The sequence below is a fragment of the Notamacropus eugenii genome, chromosome 4, assembly GCF_028372415.1.
Source record: "Notamacropus eugenii isolate mMacEug1 chromosome 4, mMacEug1.pri_v2, whole genome shotgun sequence".
Classification (NCBI taxonomy): Eukaryota; Metazoa; Chordata; class Mammalia; order Diprotodontia; family Macropodidae; genus Notamacropus; species Notamacropus eugenii.
This window is the reverse complement of record NC_092875.1, coordinates 374,832,361-374,858,721: the sequence shown is the minus strand read 5'-3', so window position 1 is coordinate 374,858,721 and position 26,361 is coordinate 374,832,361.

Below are 26,361 nucleotides of genomic sequence, written 5' to 3'. Positions count from 1 at the left end.
ATTTATTAATTCAATAGTTTTCTTAATTTCAATTTTATTAATTTCTCCTTTTGTTTTCAGTATTTCTAATTTGGTATTTACTTGGGGATTTTCAATTTGTTCTTTTTCTATCCTTTTCAGCTGCATGCCCAAGTCATTGATCTCCTCTTTCTCTTTTTTATTTATGTAGGCATTCAAAGATATAAAACTTCCGCTAAGAACTGCTTTTGCAGTATCCCATAAGATTTGGTATGTTGTCTCATTCTTTTCCTTCTCTTGAATGAAATTGTTGATTGTTTCTTGTGAGGATTGGAAGCTCAATTCCGTGTGGACGGTCTCAGGCGGGTAAAAGTGGGACTTCTAAATCTTAGAGTCTTACGAGGCCCACCATGAACAGTGGGGATTCGAGAAGGTTAGACTGAGCTAGCTCGGCTAGCTCGGGTATTTCCGCCTCTCCCCGGGAGATACGTGATGGGTGGAGTCTCCCTGCCCTAGAGGTCGTCCCGGATCTGGGCACACTATTGTTATCTAACAGCATGGTATTTAGATGAAAAGTGTGCTGCTGAAGGTTAAGTAGGATTGAGGAAGCCTGAAAGCTCTCTTAGGACGTGAGGAGCCAAGAGGACAGTAGGCTCCGCTTTCTTCTCTTCTCTCTCCCCTCCCCCTCTCTCCCCGCTTGTACTTCTATTTCCAAGCCCTTAAGATCCTAGCCTCCTTAGGAAATCTCCCCCTCTTCCTCCTGAGGAAGACCCCCCTGCACTTGTAACTAGACCCTGAAATAAAGCTCAACCCTTGTTCGACTCTGGAACGTCCTTTCTCTCATATGAGCATCCGGTTTTGGCCAACCGAAGACCTCGGGAGGTAAGGTAAGAAAGACTCGGGTAGCCCACACAGGCCTCTAGGCCTGGCATTTTCTGTGATTTCTTCTTTAGCCCATTCCTTCTTTAGGATTAGATTGTTTAGTTTCCAATTGATTTTTGTTTCATCTTTCCATGGCCTTTTGCTTCATGTGATTTTTATTGCCTTGTGATCTGAGAAGGATGCATTGATCATCTCTGCCTTTCTGCACTGGACTGAGATTTTTATGTCCTAGTACATGGTCAATTTTTGTAAATGTTCCATGTACCACTGAGAAAACGGTGTATTCCTTTCTACTCCCATTCAGTTTTCTCCAAAGATCTATCATATCTACCTTATCCAGAGTTTTATTTACCTCCTTAAACTTTTTCTTGTTTATTTTGAGATTAGATTTGTCGAGTTCAGAGAGGGGAATGTTGAGGTCCCCCAGTAGTATAGTTTTATTGTCAGTTTCTTTCTTCAACTCCCCCAACCTCTCCCCTAAGAATCTGGATGCTATACCACTTGGAGCATACATGTTTAGTAATGATATTGCTTCATTGTCTATGGTACCTTTTAGAAGGATATAGTTTCCATCCTTATCCTTTTTGATTAGATCTATTTCTGCTTTTGCTTTGTCTGAGATTAGGATTGCTACTCCTGCTTTCTTATATCAGCTAAAGCACAATATATTCTGCTCCATCCTTTGACTTTTATCCTATGTGTATCCCCCCGTTCCAAATGTGTTTCTTGTAAGCAGCATATTGTTGGATTATGGCTTTTAATCCATTCTGCTATCCACCTCCGTTTTATGGGAGAATTCATTCCATTCACATTCACAATTATGATTACAGTCTGTGTATTTCCCTCCATCTTCTTTCCCACCATTTGTGCTTTTAGCTCTCCCGTCTCCCTTTCCCTCCTCAATAGTATTCACTTTTCACCACCTCCTCCTGAAGCCTTCCTTTCCTTCTTTTAGCCCCCCTCACTTTTACTCCCCTTTACTCTTACAGCTTCTTCCCTCCCTTTTAGCCTCCCTCCCCTTTCTTCCCCCTTCCCTTCCTACTGCCTATAGAGCCAGTTAGGATTATCTGCTTAAGTTTATTGTTCCCTCCTTTAAACAAATCAGGTGGGATTACCTCTCAAACAATGCTCATCTCCCTTCCCTTTCCCTCTACTATAATTTTGTACTTCTTCCTGTGATGTGATTTGCCATTTTCTGCTTCCTCTTTTTACACCTCCCATTACAATCTCTTCTCATACTTAAATCATATTTTTAACATGATATCATTTACTTTATACCCGTTCCCTCTATGTATATCCCTTTTATCATAATAGCTGCACAATTCTCAAGATTGACAGGTATCATCTTCCCTCATAGGGAGGTAAACAGTTTGCCCTAATTGAGTAAAAAGTTTTTGTTTTTCTTTTTCTTTTTCCCCCCGTTTACCTTTTTATGATTCTCTTGAGACCTGCATTTGAAGTTCGAATTGTCTATTGACTTCTTGTGTTTTGGTCAGGAAGCTCTAGAAATCCCTTATTTCATTGAATGACTTTATCCTTGCCTGAAATGTTATGCTGAACTTTGATGGGTAGTTGATACTTGGTTGTAGTCCCAACTCCTTTGCCTTATGGAATATTGGGTTCCAATTTTTTTGATCTTTTAATGTAGAAGTTGCAAGGTCCTGTGCGATCCTGAGTGTATCTCCTTGATATTTGAATTGTTTCTTTCTGGCTGCTTGTAGCATTTTCTCCTTCATTGGTAGCTCCGGAATTTGGCAAAAGTATTTCTTGGGGTTTTGAGTTTGGGATCCCTTTCCAGAAGGGAACAGTGGATTCTTTCAATGACTATTTTGCCCTCTGAATCTAGTACTTTTGGACAATTTTCCTTGATGATTTCCTGGAAGATATTGTCCAGACTCTTTTCTCCATCATGGGTTTCTGGCAGGCCAATAAATCCTAAATTTTCTCTCCTGGATTTTTTTCCAGATCAGTTGTTTTTTCCATTAGATATTTTACATTTTATTCTATCTTTTCATTCTTTAGATTTTGTTTCACTGATTTTTGCTATCTCATTGAGTGATTAGTTTCTACTTGCCCAATTCTAATCTTTATCAAATTGTTTTCTTCAGTTAAATTTTGCATCTCCTTTTCAATCTGTCCAATTTTTCCTTTTAAGGAGCTATTTACTCCAGTTAATTTTTGAACTTCCTTTTTCATTTGTTCAATTTTCCTTCTCAGAGATGTTCTCATCAGTGAATTCTTTTTTCATAATTTTAAAATCATTGGCCTCTTTATCTTCTATTTCCTTCTTCAACTGTTCCAGGAGAGTTGCTTGTGCTTGTGAGCAGTTCATAGTCCCTTCTGAAGTTTCAGATGGAGGTACAGTCTCAGCTCTGACCTCTTTGGTGTTTGTGTTTTGGTCCTTATCCCCGCAGAAAGATTTTATGGTTTTTTCACCCTTCTGCTTTTTCTTGTTCATGATATTGACTGAGTGTTGTAGCTTCTGGTTCTTTCAGCCAGAAGCTACAGAACTTTGTGCTGAGCTAATAGTGCGAAAAAGCTAAAAGTAGGTTTTTGTTTTGTGTTTCCCTGATCAATCTGGGTTTAGCTTGTTCAGTGTGGGGGAGGAGTAGTCTGGTCACAGGAGATCTTCTCTGCTGAAATGAGGCAAAGGCAAGTTCAGGGGATGGTGATCCCAGCTTCCCTATTCTTTTCCCATTTCCCCTGGAGTGCTGAGGCATGCCTAGACGCTAATGTGTGTTCCCACCCCTCCTGGGGCTCCTCTCCTGTAGTTGATGCTTGCCTGGGTCCTGGTGCGAGTTTTCTCTTCCCTGGGTCCTCTGTCCTTCTGGTTTGCCTCCACCACAGTAGGAGGAATCCCCCTTAGCTTTTTTCCCTAGCCTCAGGTGTTATGAGAATATTGGCACCTTCGGCTGCTCCTGCTGACCCAGGATTTTTCTGGGGAAATATTTTATGGTTCTTTCATGGTCATCAAGTGGGGAGGAGGGAGCATTTACTGATCACTCCACCATCCTGACTCCTGGAAGTTCAAGTAGGTGACTTACTGATGTTTAATCTTTGAGCTGAAAGTCTCAGGAGCTGCTGTGCTGATATCTGTCCCTCAGTGGCTCTCACTGGCTCGGTTCGGCTTGTCTCCTGCTCTCGGTGCTGCTCCACCAGTTCTGCCTGCCGCTCTCAGTTTTCTCAGGTGCTTTCTGCTCCGCTGCACTGACCACATTGTGCTGTGTACTGGGGGCTCACCCTCACAGAACAGATCTTTCCTGTGGACCTTCCAGTCTAACCTGGCTTCCGAATCCTTCATAGTCTGTCTCCCACTGGATTCCGCACCTCCAAAAATTTAGTCAGATTCTCCTTTCAGAGTTATCTGGAGGAGTTCGTCCAAGATCTTAGGTGAGTGGTTGCTCTCACTCCACCATCTTGGCTCCACCCCCCTACCAGAAAATCATGATAAAAACATAGAGGCCATGCATCATCTTCCAAGAAATTATCAATGAATCCTCCCCTGATATTCCAGAACCAGAGAGTAAAATAGAAAAGGAAAGGATTTAGTAATCACCTCCTGTAAGAGATCCCCAAAAGAAAACCCCTAGGAATATCACAGCCAAATTCCAGAATTTACAGGTAAAGGAGAAAATATTACAAGCAGCCAGAAAGAAACAGTTCAAGTATTCTGGAAATACAATTAGGATAACACAGGATTTACCAACTTCTACACTAAGGGATTGAAGGGCTTGGAATATGATATTACAGAGGTCAAAGGAGATAGGATTAAAACCAAGAATCACCTACACAGCAAAACTGAGTATGATACTTCAGGGTAAAAAACAGAATTTCAATGAAATAGACTACTTTTGAAAATCTGACACTCAAATACAAGAATCAAGAGATACATGAACAGGTAAATTGGAAAGAGAGGCCTTAAGGAACTCATTAAAGTTGAATGGTTTACATTCCTATTTGGAAAGATGTTATTTGTACCTCCTGAGACATTTTTCAGTATTATGGTAGTTAAAGAGAATATATATTTGTGTGTATGTCTGTGAGTGTGTATGTATAGATGTATATGTATGTGTATGTGCCTATGCATATGTTTGTCTGTGTATGTATGTACATGTGTGTATGTTCACATATGTACATGTGTGGGGATATGTGTATATAGATGCATGCATGTATGTATAAGCATGTGTATGTGTATATGCATTTAGGTATATACGGGTATGTGCATATGTATCATATATAGGCATGTGTATGTACATGGGTGCATATGTACATGTGTGCATGCATCTATATATTCATATGCATATATTCATATATAATATTTGAATATATTCATATAGATATGTACACTTACATGCATATACACTTAAACATATACGTATATAAATGAATATATATGTATAAATATGTGCATACACACATGTGTGTATATGTATATGTACACATGTACATAGAACATAGACACAAGGCACAGAGTGAGCTGAATATGAAGGGAGAATACCTAAAAAATCAAATTTACTGATATTTGGAATACATTAGGGGGAAGTGAAAGGGAGAAGTAGAATATAGCAAATCATCTCACATAAATGAGGCAAGAAAGCTTTTAAAATGGAGGGGTAGATGGGGGGAGATGAAAGGAATTAAAAGAGCCTTACTCCCATGGGATTTGGCTTAAGGAGGGAATGATACACACTCAGTTGAATATGGAAATCTATTTTTCCCTGCAGGAAGACAAGGAAGAAGCGGGTAGGAGAGAGGAAATAATAGAAGGGACAGCTATTTGGGAAAAGCAATCATCATATGCAAGCATTATTGTGGAATTACAGGTCAAGGGATAGAATGAAATAAATGGAGCACAGGATAGGACAGAGGGAAATGTGATTAGTCTTTCAGAAGATAAGTATTATGGAAGAGTTTTGCATTGTTACACATATGGGATCTGTATCGAATTGCTTGTTTACTCAATGGAAGTGTGTGGGGAGAGAGGATGGGAGATAATTTTGAACTCAGAGCTTTCATAATGGATGTCAATAATTGTTTTAGCATGCATCTGGAAAATTAAATATACAGGCAATGGGGTATAGAAATCTATTTTGCCCTAAATGAAAATAGAGGGAAGGTAAAGGAAGGGGAGGGGGTAATAGGAAAGAGAAGGGACTGGAGGAAGGGGTGGATGGCGTGTATGCTGTCCTGAGGTGAGGGGTGGGGAGAGATGGAGAGAAAATTTTGAATTTAAATTTTTATTGAAGGAATGTTGAGAACTGAAAAAATAAATAAACTATATATTTAAAAAATATATTTACCAACTTACTTGCCAAGACTCAGGGAGGAACTATGTGAAAACATTTAGAAAACACTTCATACTAATAAAGATATAAATAACATATAATATATATGATATATAATATATAATAACATATAAAAATGAAAGATATAAATAATAGCTGGACAAATATTAATTGCACATAGGTAGTTCAACCCAATATAATAAAAATGATAAATGTCATTTTATATAAATATATATATGTATAATTCCATTTATTTATCATCAGAATAATACAATTACTAGTTCAAATATTAACAGAATTCATCTGGAAGAATAAAAATTCAAGAATATCTAGAGATTCAACTTAAAAAAATGTAGGGAGGCGGCTTAGCAATCACATATTTCAAAGTATACTATAAAACAAAAATTACCAAAGCAACCTGGTTAAGAAATAGAGTGGTGGATCCAGTGATAGATATGAGATACAAAAATATATAACAATAAATGTCCTTAGCAATGTCATGTTGGATACAACCAAAGATCTAAGTGTGAGGTACAGATAATATTAAAAACAAAACAAAAACTTTTGGGGGAACAGAAAACCAGTCTTGCAGAAACCAGGCACAGACAAACATGACACACCATATACTCACTTAAGATCAAAAGTGGTATATATTTTTCACCTTAACTTGGTGATAGTATGAGTAAATTAGGGACACATGGAAAATTGTTTCTGTCAGCTCAGCAGATGAGAAGATGAGGGAAAAGTTTATGCCCAAATAATAGAGATCCTAGGAAGAAAACGGATGATTTGAATTACATAAAATTACATGAATTTTGCACAACCATACACAAAGCAAAGTTAGAAGGCAAACAGGAAAATGTAAAAAAAAAATTAGTTTTTCTTTGAGAAAGGATTCTTTTTCTCAAATACATAGATAACTGAGCTAAAAATATTTAAAAAGAAAACATCCACTCCCAGATGAAAAATGGTACAAGTATATGGACAAGCAGTTATCAGAAGAACAAATCAAAGCAAATAACAGTTACATTAAAACAATTGTCTAAAATACTAACAACAGAGGTATGAAAATTAAAAGAAACTTCAGTAGTCACCTCACATGTATCAGATTGGTTAACAAGTCTGAAAAGGAAAATGACAAATTCTGGAAAGGATATAGAAAAATAGGGATACTAACGGACCTTGATGGAGTTTTAATCTTGTCTAACCAATGTGAAGAAAAATTTAGACCTATGTCCAAAGGCATATAAAATTGTGTGTTCTTTTTCATTAAGCAGTACAAATTCTAGTTATGTATTCCAAGAAAAGAATATGGAGGAGGGTCAACATGTACAAAAATATGTATATCAAGTCTTTTTGTGGTGGCAAAGAACTGGAAATTTAAGTTATGTCAGTCAACTGGAGAACAGGTAAAAACATTGTGATCTATAATAATGATCAAATATTAGTTTGCTATAAGAAATCCTGAGGGTGTGGTTTCAGAACAAAGGCTTAATTTGAACTGATACAAGATAAAGAGAGTAGAAACAGGCAAACATTGTACATAGTAATAATAATATTGCTATAATGATCAACTTTGAAAGTCTTTTTTCACTTTATTCTTCTTGGGATTTTTTTTTTCAATATAGCTACTATGGAGACATGTTTTGCATTACTTCACAGACATAATTAAGATCATATTGCTTGTCTTCTCAATGAGTAGAGGAGGGGCTGGCAGGAGAGTGAGAATTTGGAACTCAAAATATAAAGAGATGTTTAAAAATAAATATAAGATCATGTGAAGATAAAAATCATATATATGTATATATATATATATATACACACACATATACATATGTTCATATATTTAATCCCCAAGGATTTGTAATGCAAAAATGCTATCCACCTCCAGATAGAAAAATAATGAACTCAATATGCAGATTGAAGCATATTTTTCCTATTTGTTTTCTTTTTTTTAAGAACATGGCTCATGTGGAGAGTTGTTTACATGTTTATTCATATTTGTAATGGGTTATATTTTTTCTTGCCTTTTAAGTATGGAAGGAAAGAGAAGGGGGAGGAGAAAATGTGGAATTGAAGAAAAAGATAATGAAATAAAAAGAAATATATTTGATTGAAAAATGAAGGGCCAAATAGGAAAGAATGAGTTCCATATTAAGCATGTTGTTTAGGAAGAAGAAAACTGCCATCACTAGAATCCCGTAGATAGTCTGTGACACATTCATGTGAAGCAATATGATGCTCCCTCACCTACACCACCTCTAAATTTCAATACCTGGAGCAAAAATCTTCCTTTCTTTCCCTAGTTTTGATTTTGATCCTAGTTCAGTCTTCTGGGAATACACACACACACACACACACACACACACACACACACACAACTGATCTATCTTCCACTTTGCAGTTTTTCAAGTATTTGAAAATATTCACATAGATCGCCTGAGTTATTTCTTCTCTGTGTTCCTTCAAATTCCATTTAAAATCTCACCTTCTACAAGAAGCCTTTTCACCATACTCCCCAATATGAATGCTTTTCTGTAGAGAGTGCCTCCATGTTAGTATAAATACACATGTATATGTGAAAAATGTATATGCATATATTTATGTGTGTATGTGAAATACACACAAGTATAATGTCTCCCCCATTAAATTGCGAGATTCTTAAGAGCTGAAACTGTTCTTCCCTTTTCTTTTATGTCTAGTGCTTAGCATAGTGCTTGACACATAGGAACAAACTAATACATGCTGAATTGATCTGTTGTCTCTAGGCTGTAGCCTTAGATACTTTAAGTGACAGTTATATAGTATAGTCCCCTGAGATAATGGAATTATGACCGACATCTCTTCACATAATCCACTCTGTCAATGTACCTCTCAAACTGTGGTGGTCAGGGCCAAATATTATATTTTTAAGTATTTGGAAATGGTTCCAGGAAAGGGTAGTCATCATGTTTACTTTGCAAGGACACAACAGAAACTTATGTATTAGCTTAGCATGACTTAGTGTAAATAGTTTAATAAGATACCTAATTAAACTATAAGAATGCTACATAATCATCATCATTATCATTTTGGGGGTTGGGGTGGGTTGAGGATCTAGATGTTGAGCAACTTAGAGAAAAGAGATTATTTCAGGCAGCCAGTGGCACAGAAGAGTAGGCAGAAAAGGTACATCTGGAGAAGGAGAGAGAGAAGAAAGAAAGAAGCATATATGGGAGGGATGAAGGTGAGCATACTTGTCCCTAATACCTGGAGTGTTAAGAGAATAGTGCCCAATAACCATCTCTGCACGAGTACAGAGATGGTTTGTGGATACTGTTCTCTAGTACTTAATTATTAAAAAGGCTAGTTTTGAGCATGGAGGATTAAATGAGATTGTGAGTTGGCAAAATCATTGTTCATTTTGGCAATTAGGGTATGAGTCTTCCTCTATTTGTAATAACAACAAATAAAAATAAATTTATATGAAATTTAGACTTGTGCCTCTCCTGGATTGTAATATGTTTTACCTAAATTAGCTCATTTGTTCCTCTCCACATCCTTGGGATGAAGATGTTATTATTCAACTTGTAAAATGAAGGAAGAAGCACAGAGATAAGTGAATTTCCTTATGTCACATGACTAGTACATTTCTAAGACAAGATTAATTCCAGGTTTTCTGGACTGCAATCTATCCATCATCCCAACTGAATCTGGCATACAATATATCAATGACATTATTCTGTACCTATTTGGTCTTGGATCAACTTTTTCTGTAGTCTATCACTGCTTCTCAGACCAGAATCAGGGTCAATACAAGATTACTCAGAAAAACGCAAAACGGTGACTGGCCAGAAAAATGCTGTGCTTGCTAAACAATATAATTCTGAACCTGTCTCATTGTAAATTGGCTGTTCCACATTTCCTTCAAGTACTGAAGGACAGTGCAGGGATGAAGTACTGCTCAGCGTGCCAGTCACCATATACACATAGTGTAGCTTCTGTGGGATATGGACCAGTGATTTTATTGTATCAGTTCATATCCACTCTCAAGTTAATTGTTAAATTTTCAGTGTGAGAATTTGTGTCTTAGATTACATTAAACAATACAAATAAGGTCTTTAATGTTTTGATGATTATCTAAACTTAAAAATATAATGGGGAAAATATTAATAATAAACAAAAATTTTCCAAAGTAGAGAGGAGTCACCAAATATATAATATTCTTCTCTCTGGCTAAGTTAGACAATAGTTGGGCATCACCTGGACAGTCCCACAGGGGAGAGGTAAAATAACTGGAAAAAAAAAAAACACCTGAAGATGTCTATCTCCTTCTCTATTAGTCTTTCTATTTCTACCTGGCCTTGTGATGAGGAAGGCCAAAGTTTGACTATTACCCAAGACAATGTGACTCAGGGCACAGCACTTGACCTTTCTCAGACTTAGTTTCCTCTTTCGTAAAATAAGAATAATGATATCAATTACATCACATTGTTGTTGTGAAATTAAATATTTGTAAAGTGCTTAGTACAGTGCCTGATCAGAGGAGCTAGTATATTTAACTTCAAAGCAAAATAAGAAAGCTTGCTATTGTGGTTATTCCCCCACTATGTCTTTCCAGTCTCAGTAGCTTATCATGACTGTTCTTAGTCTTGGTGAGAGAAGGAGTTAGTGGAGCAACACTCCATACTGTGATTTCCTCCCATACACATTCTAAGGCTTGATCTACCTTAGTTCGTCACTTTTCCATGTAGACATTTCTTCTTAGGAGAGCCTATTTCTCTGCTCTTAAACTGAAAGTCAGACTTCTTATTAGGAAATCAGAATTTCAAGTCACAGAAAAAATTACTGAGGGTTGATATATTATGATAAGGAATTAAGATCTAGCTGCAGATGTGATTTGGTTGACAAGGCTTATGGGATATCTAGTTCTGAAACACAGTCTTTACTTGAAGAATCATTGATCTGACTTGGACACCAGACCAAATTACTTGGGAGTTCTAGCACAATATAGATTCAGGTTGGTATTATTATAAAATACTGAGTTATGTTCACTATATTTTACAACACATATCTTACTTCTCTACACAAGAATAAATGACAAGGTCTAGCTTTGGACTACAAGATTTTATCGTTTTTCTATCTCCTAGACACATTATAGTCATATGGTAACCATGTCCTACTGAATGAAGTTGATTTCCCAGTTGTCCTTTCCTCCAATCACTTTATTCTCTTGGACTCTAGTCTCAAATATACTCCCTTGGTAATCATATGTTTTACTTCTTCTGTAGTTAAGTTTGTAGTTTCTCAGATGTAAATTTAATTTAGGAGTCTTCAGAACTCATATATAGATTCAAGATAATTTTGCAGATGGGGAAACTAGTCAAGAATAGGTGACTTTGTCCCTGAAGTTTCTTTTATAGCATAGAACACCCTGTTCTCCCCCCACCTGAATGTCAGATATTTTTGACATTTTACTCTTATCCTTCGGTCAGCCAGTACTCCTAGAGGAAAGAAGGGAGAGGTCCTAATCTCTCTTCAAAATGCTCCAGTTCCCACAGAAGTTGCTCCTTCAGTGTAGGTCATAGGTCTTCTGCACCAGTTTCATTTAATCACTGATAGTCACATTAGCTTGTATTTCATTGAAAAGTGTAACCTTAAGCATACAAATTTGCTTTCCCAACACAAAAGACACATAATTTCACTTCTCAGGTGGTGCATAGAAGGAGGGTTGAGAGCTCCCTTGATTCCCATGGAACACAGTCTCATTTCCAAGTCTGAAATCCCCTGGAGTTGAGGCTGAGGTACCTTAGTTTCTTTGAGCGAGGATTCCCTAGTAAGCTAATTAGCTACACAATCTCTCCTAACATCCTCAAGGTCATCATGGCTCAGACTCCAGAGTCTGACGGGCACCTGGAAACTGAGAACAAAAAAACATAGAACAGAGATTCCAGGCCCATTTCTAAGAGCCTGAGTAAAAGAGATGAACCAAAGGGAATAGAATTCTTCCTTTCTCACTCTTTCAGGTTCTGCCACAGCACTAGGGAACTAATGTGATCTTATAGTTGTACGGACTCAGCAGAAAGAATAATCAGAAAAGGAGGAACAGGTTGTCTCACCAGTTTTAAAAATACAGCCCATTCTGCTTCCATAGCCAATCAAAAGAGGCTCCTGTCCTACCACATGGTAAGGATTAAAGGGAACAGAGGTTAAGTAACTTGCCAATGTTATGTAGCTGTCAAAGGCCAGATTTGACCTCAAATCTTACTGACTCCAGCCCTAGCACTCTATCCACTGAGCCAATTAGCTGCCTCATGGAAGATGCTAACTCAGGTCTATTTAAAGGAGTGCATGGCTTGAATACGGGCCAGGCTTTCTCTAACTATTCTGCCTCAGCAGTGAATAAATCCCTTTTAACTTACTCAGTTTGCCTTTTTAATCAGGGTGATGGCCCAACCAATGATTGTTTTTGACAATATATAGGAAGTCCTGATTATATTTAGTTGTGGTGGTATTTCAATGGAAGCAGAAGATACTAGTATATGCTAAGGCTTATTCTTGTTGTCATAATCACTGTTCCTGCGTATCCTACATGTTATAGATTTCCAAGTCAGGAAGAAGATCCCATTTGGGTGACTGAGTACAGTCCTATTGGTTGAGGAAGGCAGGGCCTCAGAGAGTGGTGTAACAATGAAGGAATTCCGGGGTAGAGAAGGAGGAATTTTCCATTCACTCAGGATACCTATGATGATAGGAAATGATCCTTTCCTGAAGTTGTCACATGTGATTCATATCTTTTATTGGCCTCATGCAGTCCAATACAATCTCAAAGAGACACATACTGTTGATGCCAGTATCTATGAGGACAATGTTCACCCTTCTCTCTCCCCTCTCACTTGCCACCAGCATCATGCTGGAATGGCAAAATATTTTATTATATGGTTCAGAAAATCTTGGTAAGTATTATATTGTTTGAGCTTAGCTTTATTTGGCTAGTAAAGTGTCTAATTCAAAGCTTATGTTAGAACCTCATAGAAACCAGGATGGGGGAAGGCAGATAACTGCAGCAAATGCTTAGTTCCCATTAAGGTCCTGTGCTAGGTCAACCCAAAGTTTATATTATTGTTTCTATCCAGAGTTTGTATTTTAGATTCTTCAAATTAAATTATATCTTTACTCTTAACAATTGATATAAATCTCAAACTAACCTTCTCTGGAGACATACCACCAGTTGAATAAATATTCGTATACCCTTGTCTGAACTCTCAAAGACTCAGAAGGGAACCACACTTTTTTCTTCCTCTCTCATTTGCCAAACAACCTACTAAACTTATTTCTAAAACAATTTCAGGTATGGGGGTTTGTTCTTGACAAACATCAGCCCCCTTAAGCATACACTCAAGTGATTCATTCTGGTTATGTTTTGGTGGCAGGTTCTGGAGGCTGTATGTGACTGGGTTTGTTTTGTCTTCATAGAGTTTCCCTAGGCAATGGAAACCTAAAGCAGAGAGCCTTTTAACACTGGCTCAGTGAGACCACGCAAGCAAGAGCCATTTTTCCTAGGACTCCCAAGGTTTATATTTGAACTTCTGCAACTACCCCCTCTCTTTGCCAGTGTGGGAAAAGGGGACAGTCATTTCACAGAGACCTCGGGGGAGGAGAGGTGACAAAATTTTGTGTCATTCTTATGATGAAACCCTGAGAGAGGAGAGATTTTGGCAGGTGAACCAGAATACTGACCAGGTGGAGGGATAGCGAAAGTCTCAACACAAATTATAGCTCAAGATCAGTTGCATGCAAGAGGTTATGATCTCTTGACCACTTTGTTACAGATGATCTTGGTACAAGATGAAGAATTGTCAACACTGTCAGAAATTTGCATGCAGAGGATCCCGTCTTCCTGGAACCATCACAACCTCACATTAAGAGAAGAAACCTTTGGCTACACTGGGGATGGTGGTCACCACCTATGCTGTGGCTGTGATGTTCATGTTCCTGCTCTGGTTCCTTACTAACACATTGCTTAATGACACTCATTTTGAATTTCAAAGATGTGACATCATCACACTGACCAGATTATGAGACTTTGATACTTAGTCTTTTAGAAGGAGGTAAGCAAGTATTAAGATTTCTGGATTTTGTATTTCTCCATGTTTTGTGTTTGGTGTTTTATTCCTTCCTTTTCTTTTTTTCTCCCTACTTTAATACAACCCATGACAGGAGGACTGTGTTTAAATGACAGAAAATCCCTTAGGATATCATTAAGGCCTTATTATCAAGGGTGGTATGTGGTAGAACTGTAGATTCTTAACAAAGTTGCTTCTACCCTGACATAGCTTTCTTCCTTCACAGAACTTCCAGATTCCCTAGCATCTTCCCTGGTGGACCTTCCGCCTACCACAAAACATGATTGGCTCCAGTTTCTCTGGTGTAGCTTCTTGGCCTAGGGTCAATAAAAAATCCTGAAGCCATATGAAGTCTTTAATTCTTGGTTTTGGTGCAATTCTACATACCCGGATGACTGACTCACACCAACTACATTTCTGGGTAGCCACATCCAGAAATATCCAGAAACATAACAGAGGCCATATCCAGAAAAACTAAATGTGTTTGTATCCTTATTCTATAAGCTTGTTGTATTTTTGCTATCTCAGAGCAAAGAACAATTCCTCCTTTTACAAATATTCGGTGACTCATGAGTGCTTCATTTCATCCCAGTATCAAGCCTGAGCTAAGAGAGCTCTGGCTTTAGGGACACTCGTTTAACTCCATTCATTGCCCTAAAATTAAGTGTTAATAGGATTCTAACCCAATTTTCATTGATTCCAAGCTGAGACTTCTTTCCACAGTGATTGACCTTTCACAATTGGTGAAGGAGAGTGAAATGAAAAGAAGTACTTTTTTAAAAAATTCGTCATTGATTAGGAAAGAGGGGAAAAAAACTATAAATGAAAAACAACACTTTGTTAAAAATTCAGTTATAATGATTAAAAATATGTCTTTCAACTTTTAGAGATACCAGGAAACTTAGAAAAAAACATTCTTTTACATAGTTCACTTACTAAAGTTTAACAAATATAAAGAGAAAATGCTGTCACTTTGATTTCAGAGAAAAAACTGTTGTAAAAACAAATGTTATCTTTGAAGTATTTATATGTCCTATCTATTTTATCTGCAGGTTAAAAGACTTTCCAGAATACTTTATACTTGAGTTGCTCTCTTTAAACAGTAAAGGTGAAGCATAAAGAAACAAAGTATGTTAAATCGATTGTTCTCACTTATTTAATGACTAGTCTTTTATAAAATAATTTAAAAAACCTTCTTTTAACAAAAGCAATACCAACAAAACTGTTTTCTGGTTAATTCAGATCATTTATGGTGAATAAAAGACTCCTGATTTAGAAGTCACAACTAAAATGAAATAAAATTACCCTTCCACCACACAATAGTCTTTGAATTCATTACCTAATTATTTTACTTTTGACTTTGCTATCTTACAAACAATTCCCTGTATAGTAGGTTCCATTCCTTCTTTCATGAACAGCCCCTGAGGCTTTGAACATCTAATTATTTACTGGCCTTCTTCAAGAGAGTAATTGTGTGGCAAAACTAAGGCTATTTTAGATCAAATCCAAATAGTCCCATGAGTTAGCATTTATTCAGTTTTATCACTCTTGTGCCTTACAGGAGTTGCTCTTTTAGGAAATTCCATTTGGAATTTGAAATAATTATTTCAGGGCAAGAATAAGATAATTATTAATTTATACATACACATTTGTATATGCATGTGTGCATAAGTGCAAATGGATATAATTTTATGTATTTTCTTCCCTTTTCAGACAGTTGTTCTTTATAAAAAAAAGAAGAAAAAGTCTTGAAAATGCACTTCAGCAAAACTAACCAACATATCAAACATGCCATATGTGATATGTTGAATTCTATAACCTAAGTCTCCACTCTAGCAAAGAAAATTAATGCTCTAAAGTAGACATGTTTGGATCTAGGCATTCATTCCTCCTCCAAATAATTAAATAAAATAATATCTTAATTTTCTTGTCCATGTAATTCTAACAGCCTTCAAATTAACTTTACAATTTTCTCATCGGCAAAATGAGGATAATAAAAGCAACTTCACTAGATTATTTGTGAGAATCAAATGGGATAGCATACTCCAAGTGCTTCTCAAACATTAAAGATCTAAATTAACAATAACTATTATTAGTAGTTGTATTAGTATTCAATGAGGAGACTGCATGCTTCTTACTTATTTTTAAATGTATGATTGATTGACTACTGACTTTTTTTCTTTCTCAGATTCCTTTTTCTCTACCTTTAAGTTCAAGTCTTTCCAATTTTCCAGATGCTATTATCTTGATATATCAATATCTTTAGGTGGAGAGATGGCACAGTGGACTGAGTACTGGATCTATAGTTAGGAAAACCTGAGTTCAAATCCAGCTTCAGACACTTACCAGCTGGGTGACTCTGGGTAGATAACTTAACCTATATTTCCCTGAATTTCCTGAACTGTTAAATGTAATAATAGCATCTACCTCCTAGGGCTGCTGTGAGTATCAAATGGAACAAGATTTGTCAAGTATTTGATACAATATCTGGCACACAGTCCCCTTGACCTCTCCTATCCACTGTTAAATTTTTATATTCAGTCGTTTCTTGTATTATCACGTGTGTAACTCAATTACTGTGTAACTCAATTTGGGTCTTCAAGTATGGTTTGCTTCACACAGTAGTCATTCCACATGGATAAGCCATCGCAGAGGATATGATGTATTTTGGTAGACACTGTAGCCTAACGTTTATTTCATCCTGTTTGGGAAAGAATGAGAGATTGGAGACATTGTGGTATATTAGATAAAGCTCTACATTGGCGTCAACAATATCTGTGCTCTAATGTCTCCCCTGATCAAATCATTTAACTCTTCTTGTCCTTAGTTTCCTCATCTATAAAATAACAACACTTTTAAAAGACCTTTTACACTCAAATTCTGTAATCAGAGAGGTAGTGACATTACAAGTAAGATTTGAAATCATATTTTAAAACTCTCACACCATCATTTATTCCATATTTCATTTTCTTCTCAGCAATGACTGAGAATTATGTATTCTTATAAAAGATATTTGTCTGATATTTCTTGCACTTATAGCTCCATTGTATAATAAACTAACAGAGAGAAAAATATGATTTCTTTTGCAAACAATCGCCAGGGATCTATTTCTATTATAAGAAAAATTTGGAAAGAGAAATGTACTTGGTGGCACCATCTCAGAATATTTGGAAGTTTAAGGTGGAAATGAAAAAGGACAGGGAAATACACTGACTCCTAACTCTTGTAGACCATCTTCTGAAAGTGAGGAAGTAGCCAGTCTCTCCAAACCTGATTTTATTCTTCCACTTGGCAGAGCTACTTCTTATTCACCATGTCTACTCCTTTGAAAATATTCAAGAAACATAAAGCAGGATATATATCTTGACTCTTCAGCATGCTGACACCTTGTCTGGTCACCGAAGTTAACCATTCATTATTTCAGCCTAGTGAAGAAAAAAATGAAGGCCTTCTGCCTTCATGGCTTAGTCTACTTTAAGCTTATTCAGTTTATTAGTTTTTTAAATAAGATTCTCTCATACAGATGTAGAAATCTATTTTTTAAATAATTTTGAATTTATCCTCTATTATTTTGGTACTATTCAATAGTCCTGTAGCAGTCTTTGGCATAAGGGAATTCGTCTTTGGAGGATGTAGGATTTCTCTATTGACCTTGAAGTTTTAGGACTGAGCTTATAACTCCCAATTTCCCCATCTTGCATGTGTCTGCCAAAAAGTGAAAATTCATGTCAGGAGGGAGATATTGTCCTTGTCTTAGGAAAGGCCTGTGGGCCAACGAGAGAAGTTGCAGAAAACCACTGGAGTTTGGTTGTATGAATAGTATGTCATGACAATGGTACTATTTTTTTAAAGTATTCCTAATTCTTGATATTTGCTATTAATTTATCATACAAACAAAAAACTTTAGAACATTTCTGCCATATGTAGGCAGAAAAGAGATTTTGGGAATGAAACTTTTACTACCTTTTCATAGATATCACTGTCAATCACTTCTTGTAACTTCTAGCTACACCTTCTAAGTGAGGGTTAATAAATAGATTGGTGAGCAGGGAGAGGTCTCACCACATCAACATGACACTCTTGGTCTCCATTCTGAAACTTACTAGAATACGTCTATTTCCTCAATCATCAGTGCTATTCTCTCATTAGACTTCTACCTTGCTTGCTCTTTCAGGATACAGCTTCAGACTAAAAATCTGATGTCAAACCTCTCCTTCCCAATTTCTTGAGGTTTTTCTCCTTCAAAGGGAGCTCTCATTGTCAGATGGACTATCCCAAAATTCTATGATCCCAAATATCAGGAGCAGTGTTCTGAATACTTGTTTGCAAATATTTTCTAAGTTTCCTAAATATATTATCTTTCACATATGAAAATTATGCTGGTTTACATTTACAAGAATAAACTCATAATCTGTAGCTGTGAAACAATTTTTGCCTGTACAAAGTGAACCTATCTAGAAGGGATAGATCTAATGCCAACCACATAAAATTGTTTTATACTCAAATGAATTAATTGACTCAACCTGAAGAACAAAAAATGAGTGTGTTATTCTCTTTAGTAATGCATGAAAGATTTTTAATTCAATACTGGGTTTTCCTGAACCCTTATACGTGAATAAGGCTTTGAAGGCCTTTAACTTTACATCCCACCATCCATTGATACAGATACACACATTTATACATACATACACATATATATATACACATACACACATATGTGTATATATACATATATATACATGCATATATTTATATAAACTTTCTTCATATTGTTAATTCTCCTCTAAAGCACATTAAACCCCTATAACTTATCAATAAGAATAGACTACTATTTTAATACATACCAAATAGTACATAGAATATTCCAAAGCTAATTGTTGCTTTCTACACCCATGTTAGATACAAACAAATGCACAAGGTCAAAAGATTATGACTAATAAAAACTATCAAAGAATATTTGTAAAAGAGGGAGCATGATGTGGCAGCATGTATAGAAAGCTGGTCCCAAACCTACAAAAATCATGATAAAAGTCTCACCTCAGATTCATAATGGTTATGTGTCTTTGGGCAATGGTTATGTGACCTCAGTGACCTTGTGAAAGCTCTAAAAAATGAACTCAAAGCTCATTAATAACTGTCTGTATGCATTGGTAGAGAGATTATCCTTATGTAGGATATCCTATGCCAGTGAAATTATAGATGTTGTCTTAGACCTATTGTAAACATTTCCTCATATGTAATGGGAACTTTGGAAGCATGCTTGAATCATCTGTCATGGAGGAATCCTTATACTGGGAGGAGAAATTTTGGGTTTTCCCACTACATAGGTGGTAATAGCCACTTTTGATTGGGTATATTGCCGGAATAATTCATATCTTTAAAACTACCTAACTCAAACAATTGTGCTGTCTTCCCTGCATATTCTTCTTTGTTCTTTCCAGTTGGTGAACACCCTAACACCATAATCCGGGCACTATGAACTCAACTGGGAAGGAGGAATACTACCCCATCTCGCCTTTTATGCCCCATGTCTTTAGATGCTAATATTCTCAGTTTCAAGTGGAGTCAGTAATACCCTTCAGATCAGAGTTGAGCCATAGTGATTTGCAGTCAAATGCCAGGAAGGACAGTACAGTTGATCAGCATAGTAGGAACATTTTTAAAAGCCAAGGTGATTGATACTTCAGCCAAGGAGGGCTTCTTCCTTGGAACTGAGTCTATGCTTTAGAGGAAGTAAACTAAACTATGAACTTAATCCCCTTAATCCCTCCACAGACAATGAGTTGGTTTTGGGGGTAGGAGGGGTGGAATTATGCCCAATGTGTTAGGTGTTTGTATATTTATCAATATACCTTTGAACTAAATATCCATTTGTAAAGCTCATCTGACTCTTTTTTGGCTAAATGGACCACCCCCTACAATTGATGAAAGAGTGTCAATGGAACATGGAACAAATTGCATAGAGTTTAGATGCTCCAAAACCTTCTTAAAAATATTGAATAATCCTAGGGGAGGACAGAAATATGACATATGTAGTCTTCAGGCAATAGTGGCCAGGGTGATCAGTATTATACACAGACCCTGCAAGCTTGTTTGTTGGAATAAACAATAACACTTTGAAATTATTGCTAGAATACCTAGCACCTATAAAATTCTAGCAGCCCCAGGGCTTTTCAACATGGTGGGTATATTTCTAAGGAAAAATTGCTTTTCAGTGAGAATTCTCCTCCTTAAGAGCCATCATACCTGACTCAATTTCAAAACATGTCTTAAAATAAATATAGCTTCCCCTCCACCCGTATTTGTGCCATCTTTTAAGATCAAGCAAGTTGGAGAGGGGAAAGCTTCAATCTAGAATAAGGAACCTAGTATGATCAAAGGAATAGGACTTCTGAGAATTGTTTTTCTAGGCAAATCTGCTTTGTGATTACTGATGATTATAGCCCAGTAGTTCAGATTAGGGTACAAGTAAATTGGCTACTGGTATAACTAATCCTTATATCAGAGGCTTTTATTTTTAGAGCACCAATGAGAGAATTTGACTGCTTATTTCATGGCAAGTCAGAAGACTGGGGAAATAATTCTCTGAATACATTCAGTATACCTTTATTAATTTCTCTCACAAGTCTGAAAGCCACATTGTTTATGAATTCATATGTTAAAAAAAAAGCCACAGAAACTTTAAAGGCAAAACATTATCATTTGGGGAAAAATAAAAAAAATAAAAGAGCAACCTCACAATAAGATATGTTTTCCAAAACAAGTGTGAGCAGAGGCAGCAACATAATTGGCATTTACATGACGCTTTACGGTTTATGAAACACTTTATTATCATATATGAATCTTGTAACAATTAATAAATCTGAAAATATGAAATATATTCATTGTGCTAGGTTCTGTGTTAGCCTGTGTATAAGCACATGATTCCATTAGAAGCTCCTTGAGGTCAGATTGCCTTTCTTTGCTTAGTGCAGTGCCTAGCACATAGTAGGCACTTGGAAATTCTAATTGACTAACTGATAAAGGTAAATGTCATTGTTAGTACCTATTCTGAAGATTAAGGAATGAAATCTGAGCAAGTTTAAGTGAAGCCACAGTCACACAGCTGCTAAGAGTTCAGATGTGAAAGTGTGTTCGTCCTTTCTTGCCAAAGAAGACCATGCCATCGGACAAATAAAGACATGACTTGCACTTGACTTTGCTTTTTTTGAGGGAGGGTGGCCTGTGCAGGTCATCAGCTTCACTTCTCCTCCAGAACCATCTGAATCCAGTGACCAGATATTCATCAGGATGACTGGAGATGGCCCAGGATGAGGCACTTGGGGTTAAGTGACTTGCCCAAGGTCCCAAGGTCACACAGCTAGTGAGTATCAAGAGTCTAAGATGAGATTTGAACACAGGTCCTCCTGACTCCTGCTCTGGTGCTCTATCCACTGCACCACCTATCTGCTCTATATGTGAGAGTATGTACATATGAATGTACACAAAGATACATATATAAACATGCATGTATATGAAAGGAAGTATGAAATACTAGAAGGAGATATGACTTTAGAACAATGATGACATGGTTCAAGTCCTGAATGTTTGATTTATATTATGTGATCCCATTCAATTCACAACTTGAGAATATACATTTTAGAGGAGGTATCAATCCACAGTTTGCTTAGGTTGAGAAAAATAGATTGGTCAGTTGATCTATCAATACATATCATGGATTCTTTTAGTGTATATGTGTGCATATATATCTGATGGATCCCTTCAAGAGGCTTGTGAAGCCTGTTAACCTCTCCTCAGAATATTTTTAAATGCACAAAATAAAATGAAGGGAATTATTAAGGCAATCAATAATGATACAATGGACAGATATTGAAGTGGACAACCAATTTTGCCCAAAAACAAACATAAAGGAATATGATAGAATTCTCATAGGAAGTTTCAAAATTATTTTAATGACTCTAAACTACTCTAGGAAACAAAGACATATATTTTAATATCAATGTTCTATTGTTGCATATGCAGGTTATAAAATGCCATAGGATCTGAAGAAACAAATGTCTATCACTAAGAGGAAGATGGAGGGATATATCTGTATCTACCTATACAAATATATAGATAGATACAGATACAAATAGAGAGATAGAGATAGATAGATAAAAGATAGATACAGAGATATATAGTATTAGCAAGCTTCAAACCATAAAGATATAGAATAAAAAGGGAGTATAAGTTCAGAAAATGAATAATCAAAAAAATCCATCTAGTTAAGTGGTGAGTGAGATGGAGTAACAATGGATAGAATATAGAATTTATTGTTATGCTCAGAATGGTAGGAAAAAATCAACATGGCTCGTGCCATGTTATAGTATGCCCTACATTAAGTATGATGAATAGAATAAATGAAAATGGGACAGGATCCATAAGCATTTCAAGATTAAATCAAGTATGCATGTTATCTGAATATACAGAAGAAACTCCTCAGCAATACAATTATAGATTCAGTTGAGTATTTCATCCTTTCAGTCTGATGGTAGAAAGGAAGATAGAAAAATAGTTCATGATATCTATTCTATTATGCAATTATGAATTTGGCAGGTACTGTTTTGGAACATGATTCTAAGTGACTCCACTCCAGTTTCACCATTTAGATACACCAGCTGAGTGATTAAATGGTACAGTCTAAGGCCTGATTTGCATGTCATGTTGACTTGTAGTACAAAAGTACAAAATAAATAATATTTAAATGTTTTATAATGGATATGTATTAAGTATTAATAGCCTAGACTTTATTTGTTTGACTCAGTTTAAAATACCTATTTCCCTTCATTTCTTTCACTTAATTAAAATAATTGAAAGAGAAATGCAGGCTCATTTTGAATATTAATTTTATTTCCCTTGTATTCCACTGCTTCATTAAAATGAAATTACCTTCAGGTATTTCTGAGGTAGAATAAATAATATGCTGGAAATATTTGAGTTTCATTTTTATCTTTATTATTTACATAATTGTTGTACTACTGAGTAGCAATTAATGAGTAAAATCCATCTTCACTGATAGACTGAGATGTGGCTAATTGTACAAATTTTCAAGACGTATGGGAAAGTAGAGCTGAATATCCATAAATACAATCCTGAATTCCTGGATGATACTTCAGAACCTCTTTGGACTAGAATTACATATATTTCCCTACTAAGAAACTTGCTCAAATACACTTCTAATAATATCCTAATTATTCATATTTTATTATTTCAACATGTTCCTCATTTTGAATTATTTAAAATTTGTAAGTTTATTGACAAACAAATTAAATTGTTTTTCCTATTTGAACAAATGGACAATGTAGTATATGTTTACATTATTAGTATATAATATTTATTATAATATATGATATAAAATAATATTGTATTATATTACATTATAATACTTAACACTAATATAATGTATTGATTATATTATAATAATATATTAATTATGTTTTATATTATAATACATAAATAAAATACATATTATAAAATAATATTATACTACTAAATATATATATATATACTCTATTTTTTCAAATAGGTAAAATATATACACACATACATATATACGTGTGTGGATGCATATATATATACATATACACACAATATACCAACACTGACATGTATAAATACACACATATATACATATATACATTCACATGTATTTTAATTAAACATGAATTTTTCATTAGTTTCAGAATATAAAGAATACAATATATAGAAAGAAGCTTCTATAACCCTTAAAATCTTCCATAAAGTGGTTCAGTCTCAAGTATTGAGAATATGATTATCCAGTTTGTAGCCTGCCTACCACCATTGCTCTTTTTCTTCATTTTTCTTGCTGAATATTTAATATGCTGAAAGACTAACCAGTGAAAGTCTCCTAAAGGTACGTGTGTGTGTGTGTGTGTGTGTGTGTGTGTGTGTGTGTGTGTGTGTGTGTGATTAACACTGTTGACAGTCTGGTAAAGACTAGGCATCTTTTGGTAAAAAGAGCAAAAGGAAAACCAAAGTTTTACTTCTGGTATCCATAAGTAAAATACACAGAATTATAAAGGAAAGCAATTATACTGAAAAACGGATATCAAAATATTTTAAATTAGTTTATGGACATGAGGATAAGGACCCCTGAATTAGAGTATATACATACACACACATATACATATATTTATGCACACACACACACACACACATATATATATATATATATACATATATAGTGATATAAAGAGGAGAGTCATTTAATAATAAGATCTTTGCATCATTAAGAATTTTATTGGTAATTGTATGTAAGTGTCTAAACAGTGTCAGGTATTTCTCTAATTTCAATAATGTTCTGAAAAGTAAATTATGCTTAGTATGTTAAAATAATTGAAATTATTATTGAAAAAGCTAATTTTTTGCATATTTTCATATGGACTGTGACTGAGTACTACATTTTAATGACATCAAGTCTTATCTTTGGTACAATGCATTTGCAAAGGATCAATAACTTGGCCAAAGAAAAATACAGTTTAAGCAAATTTAAAAAGAGTAGCAATAAAGTTATGGTCAACCTTCACATTTCCTTAGAACAAAGCTACAGTGCAATATATGGATTTATGTATGAATAGGTGTATACATGTATGTGAAAATGCATATATACACATCCATACACATATATCTGTGCATTATATTTATACACATACGTACAAAGAGAGACAGATGCAAAGCATGCTTCTAAATATTAATACCTACTGCTTATATAATCATCAGTCCTGCATAAATTTAGAACTCAGGGCAATTCACTTCACCTCAGTTCTCATCTGTGAAATGAGATGATTGCACTAGGGAGCCTCTAAATTCTCTTTCATCTCTAATTCTTTGATCCTGTGTTTCTCAGTTTGGTCATTTCTAAAATAGATATTAATGTTTTTATTTGTTAGACCTACGGAACCACAAGGAAAAGATTATTTTATCGCATATTCTTTAGACTATTTTTGTTATGTCCTGTGTATCTTTTTACCTTCTCCAGTCGTCTATTAAAGTGCATTTGTTTATTCCTTTTTCTTTGTATTTTAGGCAAAAGGAATCAGTATATGGAAAATGAAACTAGAATCCATAATATATTTTCACAAACAGGGGCACAAATATGCCGTGAAGAAAATGTTAACTATACCAAACTATTAGAATTATAATAACTTATTTTTAAAAGCTTCAAACTTTTCCATCAAAATGATAAAGGTTTATGTTAAGAAAATTAACCATGATATTGTGCTCTTACAAGAGATTCATCTAAATGATAATGAGCTTGAAAAATTGATTAGATCCCAATTGAACAACAACAACAAAAAACTTTAAAAATTCTTGGCTGTATGATAGAAGTTGGGTAACTGAATATCTTGTTCTAGAAACATACTCTAACGTATTACGAAAACATACCAAATATCATAATAAAACTATGAAAGTAAATGTCAGCAAATTTGTTCCTATTATATTGAAGAATTTCAATAAAGGTAAATCTCTCACCTTAAGTAAGGAAAATTTAAAATTATTTTATGTTTGCTGCCAACTATTATTTTATAATAATTAATTCATATATATATATATATATATATATAGATATATATATATATATATATATACACACACACAAACACATGTAATACAAATATTAAGACTGTTTTCAGTAGTGTTTTGGCTCTTATTCCATTCATAAAATGTTAAAACGTCTACGTTTGTATGTCTCAATAATATAAATTTAGGGGGCTTACTTATTGGAAGTGTTTATTTGGCCAGAGACTTTGGGCAGCCAGTAAGCAGACCCCTGGTTTTGAAAACCCAGATGTCAGTGCTTCCCTGTTCCTAACTATGTATGTATGTAATGCTCAGAGAGTTGGATCTGTCTGTTGATCTATAATGTACGTATTGCTTATGTCAGACATTCAGAAGCATGTCTGTCCCGTATTTTCTCTGAAGTTTGCTGACATTTTACCCCTGAACTAAGTGAATGTGCCAATCCATGTGCTTGATTAAAGTGTTTGTTGAACGATCACAAGATAATATATTTTAATCATAAACATGCTCTTCTCAAAGAGTAAATATTTAAGCATTGTGGCAAATAAAAA